The sequence below is a fragment of the Cupressus sempervirens genome, chromosome 9 (genome assembly GCF_028749045.1).
Source record: "Cupressus sempervirens isolate cs-2001-9-10 chromosome 9, ASM2874904v1, whole genome shotgun sequence".
Taxonomy (NCBI): domain Eukaryota; kingdom Viridiplantae; phylum Streptophyta; class Pinopsida; order Cupressales; family Cupressaceae; genus Cupressus; species Cupressus sempervirens.
In genome coordinates, this window is record NC_143126.1 from 504,148,868 (window position 1) to 504,159,228 (window position 10,361).

The window sequence follows — 10,361 nt, forward strand, 5'->3', positions numbered from 1 at the left end:
TAAGGGGTCCATGCAGAACTAATCATTGCAAATCACAAAAAATTTATGGATTAGCACTTAAAATCATTTATCTAATTGGAACAAAAAAATGTTGAACAATATAATATCATAGCTTTCAAAATAATTCTTTTAGTAGAGAAAGAAAACCATTCCAAAGCATTTAGACCTAACACAAAAATGCATAGACAAATAATTAGAATATTGCAATCAGCAGGGGGCTCAGACATGCATAAATCACAATCATCACAGAATCATTTTAATAAATACTAAGGATCAAGAAATGTGTTTCATCATCATTGCCCCCAAATTTTCTGTAGATAAAATAATGGCACACAAAAGCATTCTAGCGGAAAACAACATTTTGAGTTTATCTAAGAACAAATATTGAACTTTAAAGAAGAAGGCTAAATGCAGATTACTAACAACAAACCTTATGTTGACAATGTTTCAACTACTTGAAGATACAAGAAAAAATAAATCCAACCTTAATCCAGATCAGTAAAATAAGAAAAAATAAAATCCAAAAGTTTTTATAAATTTTGCGCCTTTTGGATAGTGTATACCTTTCTAAAGTTTGTGGTAGTATGGTGTTTCATTTAATTATAGTGGAAAGAGAACTAAACTCTATAACAAAAAATACTACTTATAAATTCCAAAAATAGTTATACAGACAAAAAAGGTTATTCAACATAAGGAACAAAAGTAAAATTTCCAAAAAAGAAGTACAATTTCCAAAAATTTGTTCAAAGTATGTTAAAAACTTAAATGATATAAATAGTGCTTACCCAGCTAAAAGAAAAGAGAATGAATCTTAAGGTTTATTCTATATATAACAGTAAAATAAGAGCCTTAAGTTATACCAAGGCCAAAGATCGTGGGAAGAAAAAAGAAAACATATATGTAAAATGATGAAGATTGCTTTGGAGGATAAAATGTGTACAGGGATCCTTTGGTGAAAGCTTATATTAGAGTGTGTCTAAATATAGAAAAGGGCATCCATTTCTATAAGTATGGGAATATTTATGATACTATTAGTTTCTTTACTTGTTCACAATGCTGGAAAAGCACTTAATCCATAATAGATACTTCTTTTTAGTATGGCAGTCTTCTCTTCCCATACAGTGGAATGTAATCATAGAAATTGAAATTTTTTATCAAGGCTCAATTTGAAGGTAATGGAAACCTTATTGAAGATTAGATCCAAACCATGATTTCCAAGCATGCTGCACCATAAGAATAGTTCATGGGCATGCAAAGTAGGAAAGCAATAACCAGGTTAGAGCTAAAAATCAAACTTAGCTGCCAAAAAATGTCATCCCAGGTTTTACAGATAAGAAAAAATTGATCCGTGGACATGGACTCATATAGTTGTGTCTATTTTAACATGAATTTAGTAGACTTGGAAATAAATCAGTTTGAATCATTATACATGGAGGTTGATTTTAATATGAATTTAATTATCAATTTGGAAATAAAATATTTTGCTACATAACATATGCAGGGTATTGCAACTGATTAATGGCATTATTATTACAACACAAATAGGACTATAAAACAACTCATTGCAATTAAATAAACAACCCACAGAAACAACTCTTAAAAGCCTATTAAACTTTACAAAAAGAACCACAAGATTTCCTTAGATATTAGTATCCACAGACACAATTCACAATCAACTAAGATTGAAAATAGTTAATAATTAAACTACAGAAGTTATATTGACCAACGTTATCATAGAACAAAAATCATCCATTATTTTAAAAAAATAGCTTTAGCAAATTTTGTAGGTACAAAGAAACATGTAGACAAATAAATGATGAACTATAGTAACTTTAAATGTCAAGAAAGAATGTTCTAAATGCTTAATTCACAATTTCTTTAACTTAGTCTTTAACTAGGTATTTTTTTAAAACACAGAGCTTATTGTTTTGAATTTGTACATACACATATGGTTACTTTAGAAGTAGTATATATACATATAATTGAATGAGGTATTTTGATTATACAAAACTTTGATGTAGTGGAAGATATATATAAGAAACTGTTACATTGAATGTAACAGGGAGGTGTATTTTTTTTGCTGCTCAAATGTGATACCTACAAAATTGGTAACATTATTAGTGCATTGTAAATGATGATTAATAGGGAAGAAGTAGTTGATTTTTATAATTAAAAATAGGCAAGTATAAAGAATAAGTACCTTTGTTGTTTGATGCCCAATTTATCGATTCATAAGGACTGCACGTGTGATGGTATTGTATTGGTTGAGAGTGTCTATGCTAGTTGCTAAAAAGTCTTGAAGCATAAATATTACTTTTGATTTGTCATCAATATATTGCTAATAATTTATGTTTTCAAGAGCAGGAAGTAATTGTTGTACAATATTGTTTTCAATGCGTAATGAATTGGTTGCTGGCTATCATTTGTGATAATTTTTTTCAGGTACAATGAATATTTGTATGAGACATGTTCATTACATTGGTTGTAGTGTCATTTTTCTCCATTCAATGTTCCATAGATTTCAAATTTGTAGTTGCATTTTGAGCAGAAAGCATGGAATGGACTTGAATATGCATTTTTTATAGTCAAATTTCCCATGAACTATTTACAATATGCTTGTATTAGTATGGTTTAAAACATGAAAGATAAAAAGATAAAATAAAATGACAAAGGATCTGAAATTACTTACCTCAACTGAAGTCTGTAGCAATCCATGGAGTGCATCTACTGTTCTTTTGTCATGTAGTTTGTAGATAAATGTTGCTAGAGTTGTTCATAGAGCTAGTTTTTTATCATTTTTTTAAACTATGTTTCTGAAGAGCAATGACAATATTTCATTTCTTTCAAGTTGGTGGTGTATTTGAATATATTGGGGTGTGAAAGTTGGATGCATGTATAGCTGAACACAAGTAGAAAAGTTAGTTTTTCAGTTTTAGAAGTTAACATAGTAAAATTGTAAAATGTAATAGCAAGAAGGAAATAAAGAATTATTTTCATATATTTATCAATGAAATTGTTTGTATGAGCTTACTAGTGCTTTCTCATGTCATTGTTTCCATCTTTGATTTTAAACACATTTTGAGTACCTATTTTGTACGCTGCTAAAACAATAGCACCAATTGTTCCAGTGGTGTAATTAGTTGTACTTCTTAATAACTGCTTTATAGTTGTATCAGGAATGAATTTTTATTCATGCAATATAGTTGATATTGTCTCAGCTATGTTGGACTCTTTTAGAATTAGTATGCAATCACTATCTCCTCGATCAAAATCTATTTTTGGTTCTATGTCAAAGTCCATTATTCTTAATGTCATGCCTAGAATTATTTTACTTTCATGTCTGCTAAGAAGATTTTTGTCACTGACATTTAAAGTTATAATGAGCTCTCCTTTGGAATATATAAGGTCAACATGTAGAACTTCACGTGTTCTGGATACTTTGTCCAAGAAAGCTTTGTAAACTACCAAAATATCACCTTTGAAAGTTTGGCTTCTTTTTTTTGCATTTAGATCTTCTATTAATATACATGGTTCATTGTCTTCTTTTGTACTATAACAATTAAAGGTAAATTATTTTCATTTTCAAATATTTGCAAATATGAAAAAATTGCAAGAATAAAGAGATTGCAAAGTTTAGATTCAAAATACCTTTTAGTGAGCTCCTATTGATCTTGTGGTGGTTCACTTGCTAGTCGCTTTGGTAGAGTTATTGCTGTTGTAGACATAACCTAAGTTAGAATTAAATTGTACATAGTTGAATGAATGTTGCAAGATGGTCTGTCTATTATGTTTCAGTTTTGTAGATGGAGTATGTACTTGCTAGTGAATTTTTCCAGATATGGTCAATGAGTGGTTTGTTTATGCTGTGTGTTTAATATAACATGAATTGAATACTATATTTTTGTATATGTTTTGTGAGTTTTGTTGTGGTTATGTTTTGTGCTGACATGTCTATGTTGAAATCTCCAACAATGTAAAATTTATTTTTTGATATGTAGCTTGTAGCTATTTTAGTAATTAGTGTTTTGATTTTGGCAATTGTTGTATGTGGTCGTATGTAAACATTTGAAACATTGAGTTGAGAATTTGATTGTTTGAGGGTAATTGTTATAGTTTCAATATTTTTTGATCTGTGTTCTATTGAATTAGTTATGAGGAGATTGCTTGAAGTAAGTATTGGTATACCATGTATATGATACATTGAATGGTTATTATATTTTCTTAAAATAATATCAGTGTTGCGTGGAAGGAAAAATAGTTTTTGTAGACATATGATATTAGTGGACATGATACCCTAATCATTTGAAATGTCATTTGCCTGAGCATGTAGCCTACATGTGTTCAGTGTGCATAGCAATATGTGTTCATTGTGAGCTATACAATACAATTGACTCTCACGTTTCCATGTTGCATTTGAGTATAGCTGAGACATTTCATGATGGATTTTTTTTGTGAATTTTGAAGTTTTTTAGAATAAGAGGTTTTAAGAGGTACAGTGAACTAATTGTTTTCGTTCTTGAAAGTGTTGTGTATGTCAAGCCATGTTGTGTTATGCCACTAGGATCAAACACAAGACCATCCATTGTCAGGCCTTGGGCTCTATGTACTATCCTAGCACATGTTACTTGTATTGGAAATTGTTTTTTGATTTGAACTTTTTCAGTACTTGATATTTTGGGAATGGGTCTTGCAATTTGAAGAATTGGAACCCGGTCTTTTTGAATGTCTTGAATGTAATACTGGCATAATTTATTTCTTTGTTCCTGGCCTATTTTTGCATTGTTGTATTGTATCCAAACTATGTCGAGTTCTTGTTGTTTGGTATATGCCTTAAATATTATTTCTGTCCTATTTACTAGCCCATCCTTTGTGTTGTAGTTTATTGCAAAAATTTTAACAAGAATATTTGGTTTTACAACTATTTGAAATGGTAGAATCATTGTTTGTGAATACAGTTGCATTGTGTTGAGATTTTCATCTTCAAAGTCTATTGCATCTAATATAATATAGTCTCCAAGAACTTTGGGAAGCATATTGTTGTTGTGTGTAGTCACATCTTTTTTGTTATAAAACATATATAGAAATGTTGGATCGATAGGTGGGGGTCGAAGACAGGTGTCATTGAGATAGTCTATATCATCATGTGTATGTTGTCCTAAACATATGTTATTTAGAATTGAAATAAATTTATCATCTTTCCAATGCATTGTATTGGCTAGTGAATAGCATTTCACATTAATAGTCCAAAAGTTATAAGACATTAATTCTATTTTCAGTGGTTTGTTATTAAAAATAGTTGAGTCAAGTACTAGAAGTGCTTGATAGAAATCTCCATAAAAAATTGTGTTTAGATTGTCAAAGTATGTTGTTAGCAATTGCATTATGTCATGCAATTGCTTGTCAATGTAATGTAAGAAGGTGGAACCTACTAGTGAAATTTTGTCTATGAGAAGTACATGTAGTTGACTATAATTCTTTGACATTGTATCTAATATTTCTTTACTGAGTGGAATGAAATCTGATCTGTTAAAAAGTATATGAAAAGCTAAATGCAATGTAGTTCCACCTATATTGTATGTCATTTTTTTGTATATGTAGTTATTAAGCCTTTAGGTTTCTCTGGATTGTTGTCAATGAGATTACTGTAATGTGAATAAGTGCTTGAAAAATGGTTGTTGCTATAAATGTTTCCTAGTTCCAACTCCTCCGGTTAGGAAAAGATGCAGAGGAGTTTTTATGTCCTTAATTTTTTCATTACAATATCCTTGACGATTGTTTGTTGCTCTCTATTCAACTTTCATTATTTGAGGGAGTTGTATGATTTCAAAAGATTTTGGACTTGTATTTTTGGAGTTGTTAAAAAGTTTGGTTTTTATATCTTCATGCATGTCATAGTGTTTGTCAAGTTTTTCAATTATTGGTTGTTGGCAAATATTGTCTTTGTTTTCTTTGCTATCATCTATTTCATCAATAGCACAGTCAATATCACCCCACATTGAATTTGTGTTGTATGCAAACTTTGCTTGATTGTGTTGAATTATATTTTCATTATGTATGTAAGTTTTTCCTCATAAACTATAATTTTATTTGAATGTATATTTAGTCACAATGAATGGAACATATAGCAATAATTTTCTAACTGTAAATGTTTATTGAAATTAATGAAACATATGATGTTTGGTTTAGCTTTTGGTTCAATCTTAGTTCCATCTTTTTATAAATTGATATGAATTATGGTAGACATAAATTAGCAATAGCTTGTAGGCTGCGTAGGTAATATTCAATTAATGATTTTCACATCACATTTTCGGAGTTGCCATGTTCTTTCTTTAACTGCTCTATTCGTTTCAGTATAAATGTATGATCATTATGTGACTGTGTATCAATAAACATGCATTTTCTAGAACCAAAGTGTAGTGGTAATGCTAAAACTAGATGAGCTACTTGTTGAGTGGACATTTGTTGTAAGTTTAGTAGAGCATTTCCATGTTTGTCTATCATTTTGAGTGCATCTATATTGTCTCATTGATTATCATCACATATTTTTTTTAAAGCATTTTTCATAGACTTATCAACTTTTGCTATATATGAACTACAATACATTGCAGCTGCATATGCATTAAGAATAAATTGTGCATCTGTATTGGCTTTCTATAGAAGAGGTATCTTTTTGCCAAAGATATTATTCCAATTTTTTGAAGGCTTTCTTTGAAGAAAGACTGTTGGTCTTTGGATTGTTGACTTTAAAGCAACAATGGAATTTTTTTTAGTTATGTCTATTTCATTCAGGAAGCTATCAAATGTCAAAGATGTATCATACATTGCAACTTCAAGTTTGCAATGAATTTTGTTGGCTATTGAGCTTATGCTTTTTGTTTTCTAGGCAAGGGCTCAAGTATTGTCATTGTTCTAATTGGTGAAAATGGAAAGTTATGTCTACAATGTTTATTTCTTGATCTTTTGCATTGCTTTGTATGATGATGTCTATGGGGAATAGCAATATCTAGATCAAAAAAAATTATTTCACATGTAAGATATGTATCAATGAAATCTGTAATACTTTCATTGCTTTGCTTTCGATAGACAGGTGCATCCTTCACTCATATGAGAAAGTGATCATGCTCATTTCTGCGATTCTGGAATTCTGTTACTGAAAAGAAATCTACTACATTTTCAAAAAAAGATTGGTTTGAAAGTATCATTTTTTTAGGGCATTTATCCAATGTCTATAATACTGCACACAAGTTATTGGATCCTTTTTAATTAGTTCATATGTGGTAAATTCTATTGTCATATTTGATTTATTTTGTGTTGTTGACTAATGATTGTTGTCTAATTGTTTAAGTGTCTTCATTAAGGCCTTCCAGTTTTGTTCAACACTAGTAAATGTGAACAAAAATGTTAGAGGTCCTAGTTGTATTATCATAGCAAAGGCATCTTTTTTAGTTGATGTGCATAGTCTGCAGATATATGAATTTTTTTGAAGTCGATGTACCCTATATCTGATTTTAGTATTTTTTTCTAGATTTGGTTTGTGTTTAAGATCTCTTGCTCATAGCTTCCTTCCTTTTTGTTGTCCTTTATGAATTCTTATCCACATTGTGGACATGACTTGATCTATGAGTATTTTTATTGTTTTGAATAAAATATTTGTTGTGTGATATGAAAAATATCTTTGTGAGTGCAATAATTTCCACTTTGCAATTTTTTTATACGATAGTTTCTTGTCAATGTCATGGTCACGTGGATCACCAAAAAATAGTGTTGAAAAATTCATTTCCTATGCATATTTGTCTTTGAATATTCCAATCGAGCATTGGTTTTGTGCAGGTGCAATTTTCACTAATTTGTCTTGCATTTTATGTATGTTTATAGATTCTATGAATCCATGTACCAAAGTTTCACAAGGTTCATTCTCAACATAACTTTCACAGTCAGTTTTATTGTTATTCAGGTCATTCTTTTCAGCAACCTCCTTATTTGTTTCTAGAAATTGTTCTCAATTTTTATTGAGTTTGACACGTTGCATTTTGTATAGTGTTCTTGTTATTAGTTGTTGAAGAACTTGCATAATAATTTTTGGTTATACTATTCCCTTTTGAAATGCATTTTTGTATTCTAGTCTTCTTTTCAAAGAGATAACAATTATTGTTGTATTGATAGTTGATAAAGACAGAGCTCTTTGTGTAACATTAGTATCTACAGAGACATTGATTATTGAACTAGTTAAGCCAACTTGAGATCTTTTGTGTCTCAATTCTCAAATATATGCAAAAGCAATTCATAATGAAACAAGACATTCTTCTAATTGTGTTAGAATTTGCACATATTGCATTAGCTTGTTCATTTGAATGTTATGCAATGTCGCATATTGAGGAATCTTGTATTTCTTTAATGCATTATTACATTTGCGAAAAATAAAATTTGATAATGTTTTGCAATTTGATTTGACTAATCTGGAATAAGTTTGCTTTTGTTCAAGCAAAAATTTTTTTGTCTTTCTTAAAATGTAATGTTTGACACACACTACACATGTGTATTGGTGTGTCCTCAATTGTGGTTTGGAATACTTCTATTGCAGATAATGTTCTGCTCCTTTTTTAAAAGAGTTGTTTTGGATTATTGTTTCAAATGCTCTTTTTTAACTTTTGAAGGGAAGTCATTTGTTTTGTAGGTTTTTTTTGTTGCTTGTTATTTTTAATGCTAGTTTTTAATTTTTGGAGGCAAGTGTTTTATTTAACGAGCTCCTTTTGGTTATTGTCTAGTTGTGTATTGCTTTCATTTATTGTGGTCATAGTTTTCATGTTCACATTTCTTATTACTTGATTTTGTGTACTATTTCTAATTGATTTTTTAAATTGAGAAAAATGTAGCTGTTGTTGGTTCTGGAAACTTGGTGTCACTATTTGTATCAGTGGTTCAAAATGGCCAGAAAGTGGGTTATCATCATGGAAAAGAAGTGAGTATGGTTTAGTCATTAAAGATTCATTGAAATGCAAGTATTTTTTCCCTATTGTAGATGAAAAAATACATATTTCTATATTCAACCATTTGGACAACCATTGTATGCAAAATATATCTCCCCAAAGACCTAGTTTATTATTACTTGTTTTAGGATTTGTAGTTTTTTGCATTCTTCGCAAATATGTCTCGCAGTCGCTAACTTTATGCAATTCATAAAGTATCTCTGGATATAATTCATGGTTGTAAGAATCAATTGCCTTTGATTCTTATTTTTTTAGACTATTCAAAAAGTGTTGAATAGTTCCTTTGCAAAGATCAGTTGATGTATACTGATTCTTGAGCAGAAGTTGTAATGAATCAAATAGGTAGTCTCCAACATTATATATAAATGTTGGAATCTTAGAAAATCTTTGTGCTTAAGTACATTGTCAATGTTGAAGAATGGCTTTAAGCTTTTGTTTTTATAGTTCTCTACATCTATAGTTTCAATGTTTTCTATTTTTCTTTTTTCTGGTGCCATCATCTTATGCAATTATTTTGGCTATGTTCACATAATCTAGCTCTAACTATTATCTTAAGGAAAATAGAACACTATGTTGCTTATATCAGAAAAATATAGATACAACTATTAGATTTAGTAAACATGACAAATGTTTTTAAAATAGAGAACTAACAAATAACTTACACGTGACTCAACTCCTTATGCAATGTGGTGAAATTGCAATTGACAATTGATATCTATTTTTGGCAATAAAAAATATGCAGTTAGTGACATAGATTAGAAAATTCAGTTAATAATACATTGTAAAAGCTATATTTCTTTTGTACATGTATATGTATGTGTCTGTGTTTGTGTATACAAGACTATAGAGAAGATATAATTATATATGTTTTAAACCAATTTCAAAATAAATGATTTAAAAGTTGAAGCAATCAAGCATTTCATTTATGACTTTACACGTGATGAAGAAACCAATAGTTTACCTGGTGCTTGCATATTTGCAATCAATTGCTTTTGATCATTTGAAATCGATTGTAAGGGTAAACAATATCAATTTTCATCTTTATACACTAGTAAATATTTAATCAACAACTTAAAACATTTATATTGGTAAAAGAAAAAAAATAGAAAAAAATAGTAATGCAGCCATTAAATTTTAAATATTTTACCAAAAATGAGAAAATTTAATGTCTCTGGCCATCTAGCCATCCTTTAACATCACAAAGAACCCAACTAAATCCCTTAAATAAAAAATGAAGGTGAATTTCAGGAAAGAAAACAAAAAATAATACTTAATAATGGAACTGTCATATACAGTTAGAATTTTTTTTTTAAACTACATTTGTTTTCATACACCTATTAACTCCAAAAATGTACTAGTTCAATTTGAATAGAG

General features: G+C 29.4%; 1 non-coding gene across 1 annotated transcript; it reads right to left on the minus strand.

Annotated features, from left to right (window-relative positions):
* Positions 1-214: 214 nt before the first annotated feature.
* On the minus strand, positions 215-302 carry LOC149539545 (small nucleolar RNA snoR126). The gene has a single exon (XR_016356595.1). It is a non-coding gene; the product is annotated as a small nucleolar RNA snoR126 (small nucleolar RNA).
* Between the last annotated feature and the right edge of the window lie 10,059 nt (positions 303-10,361).